Source organism: Eublepharis macularius, chromosome 3 (genome assembly GCF_028583425.1).
Source record: "Eublepharis macularius isolate TG4126 chromosome 3, MPM_Emac_v1.0, whole genome shotgun sequence".
Classification (NCBI taxonomy): Eukaryota; Metazoa; Chordata; class Lepidosauria; order Squamata; family Eublepharidae; genus Eublepharis; species Eublepharis macularius.
Window position 1 is genome coordinate 50,716,947 of NC_072792.1, and position 20,311 is coordinate 50,737,257.

Below are 20,311 nucleotides of genomic sequence, written 5' to 3' on the forward strand. Positions count from 1 at the left end.
CCAATTCTACCACATGAAAAATGTATTCATGGAGTTTTTATTTAAGGCTTTTGAACTTTAGGCTCCTATTAATCAGTTTCCCTGATTTAATACAATTAAAAACTTTATAACTGTACTGCCACATCTCTACTATCTTCCTTGAAACGTGAATGAAAAAGACTTCATGAGATGATGCAGAGTTACTCTGTAATTAGCTTCTTCCTGAATGCTGTAGTAAACAGTTTGAGAGTTAAAAAAAAATCTATTCATAAACTCTGCAGAAAGATTTTTTTAAGTAGTTGACAGATATTTTCACAAATGTACTATCTATGACTCATCTTGTTTTTTTCACATCTCCCACTCTAGTTACATTTAAAGACAATCCTTTAAAAACGACTACTAATTAATATAGGTTGTCGGTCTGTAAAGTTAAAGACCTCCACTACACAGCCAAACAAAGAACTGACATTTGAAAACTTTTATGCAGCAGTCCGTGCAGAAATGATTTTAACTGAAACATGGAAAATAGACAATGAATCTTCAAGAGAATAATTCAAACTTTTAAAAGTAAAAGTAAGTAATTTCATTTTCCTAAGTGGCCTCTGTTATGAAACAAGAAAATTTGGAGCCAAAATGATAACAATATGATATGACTTAAACAATTCCAAAACAGAAAAGGTGAATAATACCATTAGTCCCTTATTGAATTTGAAACTTTTGCAATGTTTTCATTTAGAGTTTTTTTTAAAAAAATCATGTATGAGAACAAATATATTAATTTAAATTTATAACCTACCCCATGTGGTAGGTTCATGGTGGGTAACAGAAAATTAAAAACAATTAAAAGATCTTATTAAAATTCAGGTTAAAATCCAATTACCTGCTAAGAACATCATAAATACATCCCTCTGGCAGCTTAACCAAAGCCTTCCTAAACCAGCCCCATATATTGTTTTGAAATAAATGTAAAGGAGACAGGAAAGGATGGCAATACAATAGAATTCCCATTGTAGGACTTCATAAAATGCATATAGGAATTAATATAAAATATAATGTGTAGTGAAGTCAACAGTATACATGACAATATCACATCAGAAGTCATTGTATTAATGTATCCTTCAGCTGTTTTTCACTCTGATCAAATCTAGTGCAAAAGGAAATATTCCACTAATATATCATTAGAAGCAGGGGATTTGCAAGGACTTGTGGGGCTGGTGCATCTCATTTCCCATCCCCACTATTTTCTTTTTCCCTTCCCTGAAAACCCCCATAGCCTCTTCCCCTTCTCTGCTTACTTCTCTCCTTCCCAGTCACCTGCCAACCTAACTTAATCTGCCCCCCTTATTTCAGCTTTCCCTCCTTCTCTCCTCTTGGCAGCTTTTACCTGGGAAAACTATGGCCCAGTTGTGCAGTGCCAGTTGCTGGGCCCAGTTGTGTGGTGAAGAACCCACAATGACTTGGGGGGGTACCTTGCTTTCCCTTGGATTCCCCCTTCCCACATATATCCTCTTTCCCTCCTTTGGCAACCCCCATATCCTCACCATTGCTTGCTTCCTTCTATTCTTTGTACCCACCAAACATACTAACTTTTATCTACTTCCCATCTGCAGCTGTATTTATTATTTATTTGCTCCAGCTGTATCCCTTCTGTCTCCATAAAAGGGATCCAAAGCAGCCTAAATAATTTTCCTCTCCTCCATCTGTCCTCACAACAACTCTGTGAGGTAGGCTAGGCTGATAGTATGCCACCAGCCAGGGCCACCTAATGAGTACTACGACAGAGAGAATCTAGTCTGAAACTCTCCCCAGTATACCATACTGGCTTTTGTGGGTAGTTGCTTTGAACAGTAGCAAATTGCCAGTCCTCCTGAGTTAATCTTGCAAGTTGTGTGGTAACAAGTCACGCAGTGGTTGCTGCCAGGCCTGGTCACAATGAGTCCTCCCTCTAAGGCAAAAACAGTCCTGGAAAGAACCCTGCACTCTCCCCTCCCCTTTTACTGACAAATCTTGAAGACTGACAATAATGTTGTGGTTGCCTAGAAGTGGCCACTGAGAGCATTCATTTCTTAAAGCTACAGGTGCTTAGATTACTTTTGAGAGTTCTAACTTTGATTTTTTAAAAAAAGTTTTCAGATTATTCTGCAAACTTGGGGGACTTTTTTCAGGTTCATGGAAAGATCTCTCTGTTCAGGACTACAATCTACAGATTTAAGATTTGGCCATATTGAGAATTAGAAATATTATTTTGAGCCAGATCCTAAAACGTGGACCAAAGAATTCTCAAAATAGAGCCAGGGGCAGATGGGGATATTATTTTATAAGCCTGGTGGAAGCCCTGGGTTTTCAGAAAAATATGAAATGTTTAAAAAAAAAACTGTAAAGGTAAAGTGTGCTGTCAAGTCAAAACCTACTCATGGCAACCTCATGAAATTCCACCTCATGGGGCTTTCAAGGCAATAGAGGAGCAGAAGTGGTGTGCCATTGCCTTCCTCTGCATAGCAGCCCCTTGGTGGTCTCCCATCCAGATACAAACCATGGCCTACCCTGCTTCACTTCCAAGCTCTGATGAGATCAGGATAGTCTGGGTTACTAAAAGGGTTACTAAGGCTACCAAAAACATTGGAAAATTAGGAAATAGACACAATCATAGAAGCAGTATCTGCTTCTTTAAGAAATGTGTGCTACTGAGATATCACAAGACTCTATTGTGAGATCTTGGTGGCTATTTTGGGGGTTGTTAGGCAACCTACAACTAATTTTGCTGCGGACTGCCAGCCTCAGCAGGGAGGGAGAGACAGAGAGACTAAAAAAAGGTAAAAGAAAAGCAAAACTAGGGAAGAATGAAAAAGAGAAAACTAAAGATGGGGAGGCGAACAGAAAAAGGTGGACAGTCCCCTGGTGGTGGCAGAGGTTCTCCAGTCCCAGCCTCTGCTCCCCACCACCAGTCATTTGGCTGGCAGTGGAAAAGGCCCCAGGAAATGGGCCCAGGAGGTAACAAACCTCCAGGGTCAGCACGCAGTGGGTACGCTCCCCACAGGCACAATGATGTCACTTCCAGAACTGACATCACATGCATGTGCAAAGATAGGTAAGTACCAGGCTTCCTTACCCTCCCACCGGAAGGTCAAGGAGACCTGGTAAACCTAGTGTGTGTGTGAGAGAGAAATAGAGGCTGCTATGCAGGTAGGGAAGTAGGTAGGTGGGAGAGCAGGAATAGGCCTTGCCAGGAGGAGGTGATGAGGGAAAGCAAGAGGGAATGGGGAGATTCCCCTTGTTTCATGGATCCCCCACTTGTTTTCACACAATATCATTTCCATCCCATAAAACAGAATAACTAGTCCACATGCTTAGCACTTGCTCTGATATGGTAACTTTCGTCTAAGGTTAGATTACACTTTGGGACTGTTTCATAGAAACAGCGTGAAACTCATGTGAAAATAAGACCAAAAAGTTAACATGTAAGAAGTTTGCTGACTCAGAAATAAATATATGGACCCAAAATCGAAATGGGAAGAAAATGATATCATAGCTTGTAAGCATTCTTCCGATATCCATTAGAAGGCCACAGCATCAAATCAGCACATGTTCCTTAAGTCAGTCCGTAATCATACTTGATTCCTTACTGTGCATGTTTGAGCAGTGAGGCAGCCCTGTCCTCAGACACAGATTTCTCAAAGGAGGGTTAAAAGAGGGTGTTTTACCATACAGCTACGTCTGATGTGCAGAAGATGCTGTTTTCCATTTGGTAAGATAATGCACACAGCCAGTTTACCAAGTAGTCACACACTTGGCAAATATTCAGCTGATCCATCTTCTGTATCATCCTGTCCTGCCATGTAATAAGGAATATATTACAATACGTGAGAGCATGCTTAATCAGGCATGCTTAGATGTCACTCCCATTTGAGAGATGCTCAGATGTAACTCCTGGGTTGATTCTCAGGAAAATGTTCTTAGTACTGTAGTTTATGTTCTCAGTGTCTGCCCAAAGTTAGGGCCTAGAACTTAACATACCCTTTAAAAAAAGAATGAACAAAGCAAGTTTTCTAAATACAACATTATTTGATTGGCTCCTTGGGTGGCTGGCAGTTTTATTGGGTCACTTTGATCTCTTGCACATATCTTAAAAACAAATTTAATCATTAAAAGAAACTAAGTTCTTATAAAACCTGTTCTCCTTTATGTAATTTCTATTCTATTGGTAAGCTTAAATAGAGAGAGAATTTTTATTGTGGCCAGGAGCCTCAAGATATTAGAAAAGGTAAACATTGACTTCTTAGTTCTTACATTATCCCAGTGGTATGGAATCTGGCACAGTAACAATCTCTCAGATGCCATTGGGAAAATGTGAAAAGCCAGGTCATGTGGGAAGTGCCTACATGGTGGCTGGTCCCCAAACAGCCATTATCCTATGCAGAGTTGATACTAGTTTTTGGAGGAACAAGAACATGAAGTCCTCTGACGCTACAGGACTTCTCATATTACTCTGGCTGTATGTGAAAGAACAGTTACAGAAGACTAAATAATATGAGAACCAAATCTAAGCAGTCCCTTAGAATGTTCTTTGCTTCATGAACAGGGACTGTGTTCACACAACAGACCTGGGACATCATGGACACTTCTATGATACCATTCTAGCATATAAAAGTGAGACTACATAGTGAAATACATACACTGTAATGTGGATGGAATGTTAGAATGTAGTGATCATGTGATCTGAGGTTGCGTGATTTATTTTTAAACTATCTCACAATGCTGAGCAGTTTGTGGGGTTGATAGCACATTCTGGTAGCGAGGGTGTATTTCTGTCCCAAACTGTGGCATGTGGCATAGAAATAGTTAACAAGAATGTTTGTTCATTTGCATTTTTGCATTTTCACCAACCCAGCTTCAGAGACCTGTCACAAAGAAGCACAACAGACGTTGGCAGAAAACCAACCAAAGATATTGGTCAATCACAAAGCAGAATGATCAAAATATACATAGGCCATGCTGATCTTGCCAGACTTGATAGCACCATAGAGGATTACATAGACCATGAATATTTTTTCTCATCTCAAAACTATGCACATGGCATTACAACATGTCACTGCAAAGGGACAAGGAACATCAACCATATCAGCAGTAGGATTTTGAGACTGAAGAACAGATGTGGTATTTTTTACAAAGTCAGAGAGTGCAACCACATTCCAAAGAAAAACCATACTATGCCAAAACATAATATCTGAATCAAGCAATAGACAGGCAGTCAAAGGAAGAGAAAAATTGATGTTCCCAAGAAGGCAGGGTAATTGCTCAGGCAGACATGCAGAAATATTAAGCAATGCAGAAAACAAAGTTACTTACGGGAAGATTGCCATAGAGCAAACAAGGAAAACAGACCCATACTTTATTTATTACTTAAATAAATAGTTTGTACAGCTTGCATTTTTGTGCTCAGTTTTCTGACAATATAAATCCAGTTCCCCATCACTCCCTAATATCTATATTGTTTAGGGCTTTATATACTGTATGATTAGTTGGCAATGGTACTGTTCAATCTGTACTAATCTGTATGCATTTATATTGTCTGAGCAGTTCCCTAATTGGTTTCCATCCAAGTAATCCCACAGAGAATAAGGTTACATGCTGAAAAGGGCTGAGGTGAGAGAGTGGTTAAAAGGGGAGTGCAAACTCTTTTCCTGTTCTGATTAAGCATGCGCCGCACATCTGCATTTTCTAAAAACATTTCTAAAACTGCCTCTCTGAATAAGTGGGAATTGTATACTAGCACAGGAAGAAAGAGGATCATTTGTGACAGCTCCACCCATTTCTGTTTCATTCATGGCTTGATACTGTATGCACGGATTTTTTGTGGATTGAGAAATGTATTGAAAACAAGCACTTTTAATACAAGGCATCAGATTTTATCTAAAAGTGTGTGAAACTAGACTAGGGGATAAAAGCTCTTTTTGATTATAAAAATGCTCAACCTTGTTTTCTAAGTCACATTTTTTAGACATCAGTAAGAGAAACCAAAAATTGGAATGGACGTATCATTTAAATCAATGCTGTCAGTTACAATTTCAGCCAGATTGGGAGGAGGGTCTAATAGGTGTACTTGAACCCAGAGGAATGGTCTGCTGATATCTTTAAATGATACCTGGTGTTCTGTAACACCAAAGATTGCAACAGATGCTTACTTACTGAAAATCAACACAAAGGTTGCCGTTCACTTTGAAAGAAACAGGGTTCTATCCATTAATAAAAAATATTAACGCAAAATGTATTAGGGCTGTATTGGGGTATCATTCAAAATGGGTCACCTCCACAATCAACCAAACCAGTAAAAGAGAGGTGTCATTCACAGCTTAAATGAAGTTTAAACGGATGAAAGAGCCCTGCGTTGCTTGGTCTTTTTTGGAGAATATTGGTCTTGCCTACAAGTCAGACAAATAGATATTTAATCCCCGCACCATATACATACATATACACATATATAAACTACATTACTGCGTTTCATGAGTAAATGTAGTAAAGAGTCCAGTAGCACCTTTAAGACTAACCAACTTTATTGTAGCATAAGCTTTCAAGAACCACAGCTCAGGTTCTCAAAAGCTTATGCTACAATAAAGTTGGTTAGTCTTAAAGATGCTACTGGACTCTACTATTTTGCAAAAACAGACTAATGGCTAACTCCCTCTAGATCCATGAGTAAATGTGTGTGTGTGTGCATGCTCATGCGTGCAGGTGCACACATGTGAACAGAAGATATTTTTGGCTTAAAATGCTTATTCTCCCCATTACAAATTGGAAAAGTCTCATCCTAAATGTTATATACTTGGAAGTGTGTTAATTTAAATAGACAGTCCCCACATGCACAAAAGGTTTAGGATTAGGCTTACAGAAACATAATTTAAAAAATCAAATGAAAATTGATTGGGGGGACAATGTGTTTTCCCCTAAATACGTAAGTTTAAACCCCACATCTTTGCCTGAAACTGCAATGCTTATAACGTTATTTTAAAAATTCAGGAAAAAAATACAAAATGTCATTTATGTGGACGCAGCTGTGATAATTATCACAAAAATAAACAATATTGTGATGTGAACATTACATTTTTAACCTTCATTTTAGACTCCCACAGGATGTAAGCATGGAATAATTTTTTTAAAAAAATCTCAAGTGTACTGAACGCCCTATTTCTGATGACAGAATTTCTTGAGAGTCTTTTTGAAAAGATTGGCACACGGGGGTTCAATTATTGCAAGTGCAAGAGAGGGGCTAATCCCAGAATGCCTTTCCAGGTGCTCAAATATGCCAACCACCAGGTGATGCCTGGAGAGCTGCTGGGATTACAACTGATCTCCAGATTTCAGACATCAGATCCCCTGCAGAAACTGGGCAGCTTTAAAGGGTGGACTCTGTGGCATTACACACTGCTGGGTCCTTCCCCAGGTTCCACCCCCAAATCTCTAGGCATTTCTCAACCCAGACCTGGCAACACTAACAGGATCAATTGCAAGGAATTTTGAATTGAATATTAATTATAATATGGATAACCCAGTTGGAGTATACATTTTAGGGACCTATGATTCACTGGCACTCATCTTTTTAAAAATTCTATGGAAATAACCCTCATTGGTTCCAACAGGATTTATGTTGTTGTAAGGACACTCAAGATAACGCCTAAATCAGTTCCCCTCCCCTTGTTTGCCATATTTACAACTTTTAAAAAATGACATTATATACTACAGATACCAATTGAATATATTTCTTTTCAACTACTCAACTCAGAAGACCGTGCGACCTATATTGCAGTTTTGAAGAATATTTTAGCAGAAAGGTGGGGTATAAATTTGGAATGAAATTAAATAAATTAATCGAACTTCTTTTATAGTCAAGTAAACTCTGTTAAGATGAACTTTCTCTTGTTATCAGTGATGTTATCCTGTCCAATAAGGTCCTTAGGGGCTTTTTATCAAAATGCATTTCTTTGAACAGATATTAGACAAATCAGGCAGGCTTCCTTCTTCAGAAAACTGATGAAATGGAATGTCAATATGTTAATACTTTATTACTTGGTGATACTACTGCCTTCTTTAACTGGCTTCTGGTGAAAAATCACTGACTACGCAAGCAGTTAATCCCATTGACAATGTTACAAGTCATCCTTATGTTGTACTCAGTATATAAATCTTGGAATCTTTAAGACCTGACTAACCCAACAAAACTGGCTGATAAATATTATATTATAGATAATATTTCTGTAGTATATATTATACATAATATAGTTCAGCAAACTACAAAACTATAGTTCCACACAAATTATCAATGAGCTAGATTTCATAGAAAGAAAAGTCACTGAATACTCGCAGAATCTGAAAACATCTTGTAATAATTGTTGAATGTAAAGCCATGATCTATTAAAATGTATATATAACAACAACAGCTACTTTTGCATTGTTGCAGAATTACAGAAGTGTGTATTTTTAAAAATGGACCTGTTTTAATAGGATGTGAACTACCTACCAAGGACAACAAATTAACTAATGGTATAATCCTAAGAAGAGTTACTCCAGTCTAAACCCATTGATTTTAATGGGCTTAGACTGGAGTAACTCTTCTTAGGATTGCACTGTAAGTGAATGACATTGGTACTGAGATTATGACTGTGACTTAGCATCCCTCAAGTCCAGGATGAAGGGCTATAATTTATAAGTGTTTTATAAAATGTCCCCTATGTATACTTTGATAGAATCTTGTCCCTTTCAACTGTTGATGTTAATACAAAGTCTTCCTCCCGCTTTTCTTTAATAGCAACAAGATTCTCTATATCTGCTTAAAAGGCTAAGCCTCGGGCTGTTTTGTAGTCATATGATCCAAGAAAAATGTAGGACAATCTTGCAACCCTAAAGAATTGCTATACAGCCTTATTATGTTACTGTGCAAGCAAAATGCAATATCTTTATTCAATCTCAATGTACTTCAGAAAAGGAAAGAGTTCCACTTAATAACAGAGAACAGTTTGGAATTTGCCACGGTTTTTGACTTTTACAATAACTGAGGAGTCCTTGTCCTCATTCTTTCTCTTGTATACTTGTATGACTTCTCTGTGTGATTTCAAAACTTTGCAATGTTTACTCCCCAGCCAATTATGTAGCCTTCTGGTATGTATTATTATGAGCCTCTATCATTTTAAGGATAATAAGGTCTGTCATTATAATAAGGTCTGTCATTATATGGAAGCTTATGGTTTATATGGTCAAACCAGTGCCACATCACAAAGTGTACCTATCCAATACTGGTTACTTTTGCTACTTGCTTCTTGTTACTCTTTTGAGATCTCCCTATGCTTAGTCTGACATCAAAAGTACCCAAGCAAGGTTTAAATGAGAAGAAACATAAAAAGAAGGTTTTGTATCACAAAAAAGCTTTCACGCTCAAGGGCTGTTTAGCTTAACCACTGTTACTTAGTTTATCTTGCATTTGAAGGAACTTCTCATTTAATTTACCAGTCTATAATAGGTAACTTTTTTTTTCAGTGCAGAGCTAAAGGTCATTATTATGTGTAAGGAAAATTAAGCCGATGTTCTTGGTTGCCTTACAGTTCTCCTAGTTCAACTACTCCAATAAATGAACATGTACAACAAGCCGAAGGGCTTTTTATTACAAATTTAATTCATTTCTCTAGACAACTGTGAAATTTGCCATTGACATTAGTCATTACCCCAAGGCGAACTAAAAGATGATCTCAGTTAATAAATGATCCTTAACAAGGAACGCTCCCTATCTTCTGTGATATTGGCATAGGCACTTTTTATTAATGCAGGGCTAGCTTCCTGCCAGAACTCTACATTCACGACTATTGGTATACTGTTTCCTCTTCCTGCTCCCGATATTAATAATTATGCAACAGGATAATTAACAACACAAAGAGACAGTACTCTGAGCTTGCAGCTAGATTTTCAGCATGTTAACCTTCTGGGAAATAAAGAACAGAAGCAAAGAGTCTAGCCAAATAAACCAATGCAGGTTGATTTCACAGTGTGTAAAAGGGTAATTATCTGTGAAAAGTCTGACCCCAAGTAACAAAATCACACAAATTTGCAGGATTTTTATTTTAAATAAAAGTTAGACCCTCTCAGAGTACAAAGTACTATGTCAGTTCACTTGCAAACCAGCTTGCCAAGTACACATTGTATGAACATTGTGTGTAGATACATTTCATATCACTTAAGCATTATGTACTAAGTACTGCATGCAAATGTATATACATACATATATAGTAGCATCATATAATAACTGTTAACTAGCTAATCACAACACCTGTGCAAGCATGGGAAAACAAACTCCCCATCACCACCACCACCCAGAACTGCAATATAAACAAAATAAAACTGGCATGTGACAGAAGTTAAGTGCATATTGTTTACTGGAGACAGAGTGCGATAAAATAAAGGAAATATTATCACTTCTTTACAAATACTATGTGTAATCCATTCTGATATAAGAATATTTATCCACCAGCAGTAATAACAAAGCTACAATTTTTTGTTGCAAGGGAAAAAAATAAATTGTATTTGCAAAAAGCAAACACATTACAGAGTGTGTAAAAATGCAATATTCCCATTTTCTAGTCAGAGTTCCAATTTATTGAAGTAACAGAGCAGAAAATGCACTGACAGCTGTTACATTTTATTGCGAATTAGTATATACGTTTTATATCCAGAGAGCAAATGCATGATACATTGTATTCCAGTAATTGCCACTGGCTTTCCAAATGGAAACTGAATGATCTTCGTGCAATTATACTCAGGAGAGTAAATGTAACAAGCCACAGTTCTATGTTATAGCTCTTTAACAATGCAAAGGATCTGAGGCTTCTTTGGAATAAATAAATAAATAAATAAATAAATAAATAAATAAGGCCCCACCACAGATCAATTATCCATAAATATGAGACCAATTAATAGTGCTGATTTAAGTGGAGGTCTTGTACATCAGCAACTCGATGATTATTAATAAGGCTCCTGAGAAAGATGCTGAAGTTTTCATCACTCTTCAGCATACTCTCTCTCTCTCTCTCTCTCTCTCTCTCTCTCTCTCTCTCTCTCTCTCTCTCTCTCTCTCTCTCGCTTTCTCTCTTTCCCTCCCTCCTTTGGATGGGGAAGTGAAGACGGAACTGAACATTTGGAAAAGAATTTTAATTTCACATCAAAATTTGTGCATTACTGCCTTTTAAGCAAGCATACTTACATTTAATGTTCTCTGTATATAATACATTAGCAAACACAATTTGTTTTATATACACACACACATACATGAAGCAATTTCTCTCGCAAAGAGTATTTCTAACATTTGTTAACATCGCTTACTGCTAATGATGTGTTAGATTAATTTAAAGGCACCTATGTTAAAAGAAAGGAGCCACTAGATTAAAAAAAAACTTCTTATTTTTCTGTACTAACCTTCATATCATATTTTAAACCTTTTCCTTGGGCAACCAGTTCTGTGACAGCTTCTTCACCTTCATGCTGTACCATTAGGCAGTCAGCAAAGCCAGCAGTCTCCTTCCCTCTAGTGGCTACCGGCTCTATTTGCAGCAAACACAGAAAGAGAAGGGCCTACAGCAGACTACCTCAGGGGCATTTGTATAATTTCTAAGCTTACAAGGGAGGGAGGGAAGGAGGGAGAGGGGGGGAGGTGAGGCACAGACCAGTCAGCCGATCGCTGCGGCAAATAAAAATTATCAGTCATTTAAAACAATATGTTCGTGAGGACTACAACTTAATCAACACCAACCTGCTGACACAGATTTGCAATTTGAGCAGGTTATTAGTGATCGAATTAGCAACATGTCACAACTTGTATCTGATTTATTAGAAGAACTGACGAATGCAAGAGGCCTATAAACAACACACAAGACATTTTTCAAAGCTTGCCGAGTGTAATAAAATACAGCTCCTGCAAAACTAGAGGCAAAGAGCAGGCCTTTCTGTAACTGTATCCCTCTCATATGCATTCACTGGTCTCTGAGTGTTTTTTTAATAAAATCAAATCAGATCAAGGTTAGAACGCAGCTTTTTAGGAGCGCTAAAGAAGGAGCCCATGCCACCAAACTTCTAACATTTCTCGATACTCTATCATGGCTTTAAAACAGTAGATCAGTACAAAACTTAAGGCAAAAACTGATCATTATTATCACTTGAAACCTTCAAGCAATAAGGAATGGGAGTCCAGAGAGAAGAGAATGTTTTGTTATAAGTAATACAACATTGTGTCAGGATCACAACAAGCTATGGTGCATATTACTGAAAAACATTTTCTGTGCCAGTGTGACAAATGTCAGGTTGATAATATAGATATCAGATACAAGTGCTTTGATAGCTCAAGTGATTTAGCAGTTCTGAAACCAAAGTAATGGATCTTTGCAGAGAATTTTGACTTCATATCTCCATATACAGAATGATAGCCTATTTTGCAAGGAATTTGGTGTTTGCTTTAACTTTAAGGAATTTGGTGTTTGCCGGAGGAAAGATGCAGCCCCAGGGAATGTTCTGCACTACAAGAAATACAAGTTAGATAATTGGATGGATAATTCAGATTTTCTCAGTGGCCCCCAAAACACAGCCCCAATTACAGCCCTTAAAAATACCTATTAGCTACCTCCCATCTGAAAATTGGAAGAATTATTAGACTTCAACTTTATTATGCAGCCTTTTGTCAGTCTATGGAAGACAGGATACGTTGAAGGTGACTCCCAACCCTTGCAGCAAGAAATCCAAGCTCTCTTGAGGGTCTTTATTGAGATATCACAGGTTTCTCGATACATATGTCCATTGGTTACACAGAAGCAATAAAAGGCGCCTGGCTGTATGTAGTTCTCTTGTTAAGAATGACACATTGAGTACAGGATACATTATATCAACCCGTTCGCATGTTCCCCCTCCCCTCCGGCTCTCCCAGCCGAACACAATCAGTAGCGGGACGGAAGGAGCTGTCCCAAGGCCGCTGTGGCGAGCCATCCGAGATAAGGGCCTGACCATCCTGGAATCTGGAAGGCAACAAGGGAAGCAGGTGCAAGAGGCTATTGCAACATATCATATGCTGGGCAACAATATGGAGGGACAGTGGGCAACAGACCTGACACCTTTTCTTGGTTTATCAGATGTCCCCTTCTTTCACTCTGCTTCTTGGTCATATGTAATAGGTGCTCAATGTGGCTCATAAAGTAAAACCAAATCAACAACTGGGCACTGTCCAGATGAAAAGGTTTTATGAGTTGACTCTAACTAGTGAGGTTTCAAGTAATAGGTAATTCAGTTCATATGGATTTCTAGAGGTTTGTACAAAACATTTCTAGGTTGCATAGTCACAACGTTCCCATACTTGTGCTAAAATATACGGAATAACTTTGTTTAGTGTTTGTATGTTCACAACCTTAAAGATTCTTTCAGCTGAAAAGCCAACCCCCCCCCAAACACCTTGTCAGAGTCTTACATAAACTTGATCCCTAAACACATTACTGCATTGCTTTTCCATAGCCATAAAATATATCACATTACAGTTCTGTTCTGGAGTCAGCCCATCTTTTTTTCATCTTACATTTGAATCATATAATAAATTATTGAAAATTAAGAACTTAGACAGAGCACATAACTCTTACATGGAGCCATTAGTATTTTGAACCAGCTGCTAGAAAGCAAAGGAGTGTTGATCTTTGGGGGTTTGTTGGAAAAATAACTAACTCACAGGTTCTCATTTGCACTCTAGGGCTTACTTTCAGTAAACTGTATTTATCAGGACCCTGATATTGTTTAAGCAGCCATGCCTTTTTGCCTGTAGCCCCTAGTACATTCTTTGATAACTGCAGAGCAAGTGAAGGAACATATCTAATCTACAAATAATATGTAGTACAAAGACTGAAGCTGTGAAAAGAGAGAGAATTGGGAAGAGTCTTGCTTGATCCTGAGATGGCCTGTCTTTCTCAGAGAATGTGTTATTTCCCTTTTATTTTTCAATTTCACCAAAAGATAGTAATACAAAGAGATTATAGAATTGCTTGCTTAGCCACTTCTGCAACTCCTGAAACCGAAAACATCACTTGCAGTAGAATTCCAGTACTCTAATACGTCCTTCCTGACCTGCCCTTAGAAATGACTGCTGCTGAGCTAGTTCTGAGTTAATTTGCCAGAGTTTTAGTTCAGTTATACAATGTGTCTTTAAGAGGGCAGTGCCCTATCTACATAAACCGCTTTCTCTTTTCCCACTCAGACAAGTCAGACATGTTGCGGACCATTCTGTTGCAGGTAGTAAAGTTAGTTGTTTGAAAGCATCCATTTTCCTGTATAATTTCCAATTGTGAGAGATTCTTTTGGGTAGCCTGGGACCACATATGGATATACAGGAATGCTATGAGCAGACAATCTGCCATCAGTGAGCTTTTGCCATCAAGTATCTCCTGCTGGTAGAGCCCTTCTAGAAGGACTCGTGTATTTTGACAGGTAAACAGTCAGCAAGTAAATTGTTTTCCATGGCAGGCAAAGCTAATTCTAGGAATGAGTAAAGCCAGTACACATTCAAAGCTTGCCCAGATCCTAAACCCAAGCCTTTAAATTGTTTCTTGAATGATCCTCCAATAATTTTACATGAACATACATAGATTTGACAGGAAGTCTGAAAACTTCTCTCCCCACCCCATACTGAGTAAAGGATTGGGGGAAATAACTTCCTTTCCTATCATTTGTCTTCTCAAAACTACCTTCCATCCAAGCGGCTCTCTTGTTCATAGAGAATAGATGCAGGATCCTAACTCTCTTGTTCTAGATCAAGAAAAACAATTTGAAGAAGGCAATTTTGCATACACAAATAGAAGGAAAACCGTTAAGCAGCCACTTCCCCTGCTGTTTCTTCTCTCAAATGGGAAGCCTCCAATGCAGTCCCTCCCACAGCATAATACCTTCTCTCATATTGAACTTGGATTTCTTCAGAGTGCCTTGTTGCCTGAGCTCCCTGATTCTTTCTCTGCAAACATTCTGGCAGTATTGTTTCTGGGTCAGTTTGGCATGTTCGTGATTTGGAATGCTCGCAACAAGTCCAGCCAATTAGTGCTGAGGTGCCAGAAGTGCAATACAAAATAGAATCTAATGAACAAACTTTCTTTCTTGGGCACTGTGCCAGCAGGGCTGTTCATTGTACTTATTTTTGCCCATAGGTGAAATTGAGGCTCCACTGAGGTCTAACTGGCATCTTCCCATGTACCAGGAATGAGCAAAAATTGTGCTGTTTTTACAATTCCTATGGATTGCATATTTCATGTGAAAGTCACACAAGACTACTAAGTTGGAAGATTCCTTGAAAATGACAATGATGCTAGGCCTGCAAACTTTTAACACTGCACTGTAATTACTTACTCAAGGTGCTGAAGTAAAATTAGTTTATGTGCATATTCTTTTGCTTCCTAATTGCATCATTTCTGTGTTTTTCACTTCAATGCCATACCGCTTTATTCCTAAATTTACTAATGTAATTCAATAATTAGGTGAAAATATGAAAGGAGAATCTGTAGTTTGTATTTAATGGAGGACATATAACCACTAATATAATTAACATACATCAGTATTAGTGCTACCAGTAAGTGCATATAGAAGATTGCCTTTAAAAATAGCCAGAATTTCTCTCTTACACAACTTTTCTACACAAACTTGCCCTGGCCTGGATAATCCAGGAAAGACCAATCTCAACAGATCTCAGAAGCTAAGCAGGGTCAGCTTTGGCTAGGAATTGGATAGAGATCTCCAATGAAGACCAGGGTTACGAGACGAGTACTGGCAAACTACCCCTGTAAATCTCTTGCCTTGAAAACCACAGCAGGAGTTGCCATGACATGATGGCACTTTCCACCACTAACACGCAAAGCTATCCACTACAATTTTTAAAAATTATAAATTTAAATAAACACAATACAAGTACAATTAAAAACAGTCAGTGATTTTAAACACTTCCTCACAGCAACCACAAATTTGTCAAAGAAAGCAGCCAGATATTTGCAATATAACTTTATGTGTCAAATTCCTAATAAAATAAAACATCTTTACAAGCCACCTGAAAGGATGAAGCAGTATTGCTTGCCTCCTTTCCAGGCTGATACAATTTCTCAGGTTTGGTGCAACAACTGAGAAGGTAAAGATGTTTACTGGTTGGCCTAGCATCCCACAGAAAACCTTCAATAACATTCCTATAACAACGTCAAGGGGGGACATAAGGGGTGGGGAGCACAACCCCAGCTCAAATAGTTACATTCTAAAACATGCACAAAAAGATTGCTCTACTGAAGATCTTAATATTTCACCACTGATACCTTTAGTATAGTAACACTAATTGTTAGTATTAAAAAGGTCTCAGAGGAAGAAAATTAATGTTCCAAAATAGTGCCAGCGTAACACTGACAGCATGTTATTTATTACACAGCAAAGCTGTTGCTCTTTTTTCTGCCATTTTTCCTAGCATGGGCAGTGATGACTCATAGAAAAGCATCAAAAGAGCTCATGAAATAGAACTATAAAAAGCATTTCTACTTTGGAATCTACAGAAGTCTGATGTCCATAATTTGGATGGAACACAAAACATAGTTCTTGACGAGAAATTAGTTCTCTAAGGAGAACAAGTATTTTGTAAGAATTCAGAATATATCATATTGTTATCTTTGTTTTGTTTATGTGTAGAGGTTCTTTAATAAGAGGGTTTCAAAGTGTTACAGTGCATTTTCAGTTGATTAAGCAAGTGGCTGTTACTGAGGGGAAGTTAAAAGGCCACTGAAGAAAAGCTTTAAAGCTCAAAATAGGTTTTCAATTGGGAGGACTGCTTTGAGAGGGGCTCCTAAAGTCTAGCATTCCAGAACCAATCAGAACAAGGCTTGACCAAGTGTCAACAGTTGATTGGATGCAACCTTCTTTAGAAAGTATATAAAGGGCAGTTGAAAGGCTGCAGAGAAAAGCATCAGAGAAGCAGCTGGATGGTGGTTGAAAGACAGAAGGTCTTCAGGAGGAAGTGAAGAAAACTATTGTCTGAGGTGTCTGAGGCCTTCTAAGAACTGAGTGAATGGGAGTCTGAAGGAAAGAGAAAGAACACAAATTTCTGTGGTTGTGTATCTAAATAGATGAGAAGAATACCTCAGCAGGACAAGAAGGAAGACTGCAAAGCAGTCTGAGGCAGTCCTCCACCAGTGTTAATAGGATCCACCTAGGCCAGTCAGGACTTTCTCCACCAGTAAGCCTATGAAGTACTGGCTGAAGTAGAGGTGCAGCGACCATTAGAGACTCATTAGAGGGAGAGTGACCATTAGAGACTCATCTTGGCAACAGTCCTTCACTGAAAGACTGAGGGGCATAAATATTTCTAGCAAAATTGTTTAATAATAAATATTTCCCCCCTATTTCTGGCTTAAGTCTTTATTTCCAGGTGTCCGGAGTGACAATGTGGGGAGGCTTGCAAACTTTTTAGGGTCCTATCTAGTCATCACAGCTCTATTTTTCTACATTTTAACATAACATGGCTCCTGTCCTCAGACTGCTGAGAGTTGCAATACCATGTATGAAGCTTCTTGACATGCCGTTTTTGAGACAGTATAGCTCAGTAAGAGAACAAGGTGTGATATGTGTGGTTCGAATGTTACTTCAATGTCATGAACTCACTAGGTGGCCTTAGGATAAGTCTCTCTCTCTCTCTCTCTCTCTCTCTCTCTCTCTCTCTCTCTCTCTCTCTGTGTGTGTGTGTGATATTGGCTATTACCTATTACAAAGCTCTTCATGGCCCTGGTCCATCATATCTATGGGACTAACTCTCTCCCTATATTCCATTACAGCAGCGTTGCTTATCTGAACAGGGCTTTCTGCAGGTGCCACCTTGTTCATAGGGAAAATCTACAGCTGCCTGTACACATGCATTCTCTCTGGTGGCCCCCACTTTATAGAATGGTCTCCCTGAGGAGATTAGGAAATCTCTCTTTTGACCTTCACAAATGATACAAAATTGAATGATTCAAGACTGCTTTTTACTCAGATAGGAGTGCTGTACTGTAAGGAAGTGGTCTCAAAGAGATCCATCTGTAAAAGGATAGGGAGGGACCACAGAATTTACTACTATTGCTATAAATATTGAGGGACCATGAGTCCACTACTACTGCTATAAGTATTAGCCTGCTGGGGATGTGGGATGCAATGACAATTGCTGCTGTCTCATGCAGCAAACCAATTTGAAAGTAGCAAAATAACTCGGAGGGAGACAGAGACAGATATGTACATTCTTTCGTTTTCTGTCATCCTAACATTACATTTCCTCACATCCTGGCTATCAGCCATGTGTTGTGAGTTCCAGTACTAACTTTACCTTTTCTTCTTAGATATTACAGTCCCAATCTGAATCATGCCCTGAACTAGGGAATTGAGTTCCAAGAACGGAAGTTGCACTACATGTCTGATCACTGGGACCCAAGAAAGAGACAAACAAAGCATAACATATAACTAGTCCCTAAATGTTTTTTTAATTGCTTGCTGATCAGAACACGCACAGTCTATTTTTAGCAAAATAAAAAAGCAAACAAATCCAAAATGATAGGTAAATTGTTGGCCTGTAGTTTCTTCTATTGCCATTGCCATATTGTGACCTGACAAACTGATGGGGCAAACAAAGCCAAGGAATAGGGATGGGGGGGGGGGGTAGTACTGTGACAGAGAGATGAATTTCACATACCAGCTGAACTAATTAGTCAATTTTGTGGCTTCAATTATCTACTTTGGATGTAATCTTTCAAGAGGTTTAGACAGGACTGTGCACCTGACTCAACATGGTCCACAGCAGGGCTTTTTTTCTGGGAAAAGAGGTGGTGGAACTCACTGGATACCATACGTGTGCGTGCAAAGCACTCATGCACTCCTGGGACTGCATGATGACATCACTTCCAAGAAGTGATGTCATCATGCAGGCCATGGCTGCCCCAGGAGCACTCCTGTGCTCCACAGGGAGCCCAAATTGGCCACTGCCATGTGGGAGAGCACTCCCCTGCCCAGCAGTGGCCCAATCCTGGCCGTTTCATGCCCAAATTGGGCAGAATTGGCCCCAAATTGGCCTAGAAAGAACCACTGTCATGCAGCGGAATCCTCCCCTGCCCAGCAGCAGCCCGATCCTGGTCATTTTGGGCTCGAATTGGGCTGAAACAGGCCCAAAATGGCTGAAAAAATTCTTTAAAACACCCAGTCACGTGGGTATTTTTAAGAGGTGCAGGAACACCGTTCCACAGCATTCCAGCTGAAAAAAGCCCTGGTCCACATGGATCTTTCAGTGAAAGCAACCACAAATCTTGAAAGAAAAATTCTTATCCCTTAACCAAATTAACATTGATCAGCAATCAATTTAATGCCCAAAATTTGACATTACAAGAAGACCACCATTTATGACATACAGTAGACACGTGCTGATAAAACCATTCAATGGCAAACTTTTTGGTTAAGCAAACAGCTAACATGTAAGATTATGACAATTTCAGTGTAAAAGACCAAGAGCTGTAAAACAGAACTAAACATGGTCTTATCGGCCAGGTACCAGGCTGGTACCTTCATGTTTTGCCTATGACTTAATCTAGTAAAACTTGCCTCACAAACCAAATAACTTTTGCTTCATTTTGAACTTCTGCTGTGTAGCTTCAGAGCTTATCCCTAGCAGACCATACAGAGAGATCAACAACATTTTAGTACCTTGATAATGCTCATCAGAATCAGGAGAGATGAGTTCAAATGGTTTCTTAACCATTAATCCGGAGGTCTTTGGGGATGATCTACCTACTATAATGCCCTGACATAGATGTCCAGCCCGCCCATTCTCTTCAGATCTTGGAAGCTAAGCAAGTTCAGCCCTGGTTAGTACTTGGATGAGAAGTTCAGGGTTGTTACACAGAGGCAGGCAATGGCTAACTACCACTGAATATCTCTTGCCTTGAAAACTTTATGGGATTACATTCAGTAACTATGACTTGACGCTACTTTACCCACACATCTACTATAAGAGAGAAAGAAGAGAGAATGAGAGAGAGAAATTGTCAGATCAGATATGTTCCACAGTAAACACAATCCAGAAGGGGAAATCTGAATAGCCACTCAGTACTTTCATATATAAAAGGCATAAAGAACAGAAGAATAACAGATATTATGGTTTGAAGATTAGCCAAAATGACTTTGCCTTGCAGTCTTGATGGTCAGAGGCAAACAACAACAGATACTTACAGTGATAGTGGAAAGACAAACATGAGTTACTACAGGGCAAGGAAGAACATACATGGTGCAGCATGGGTGTTGT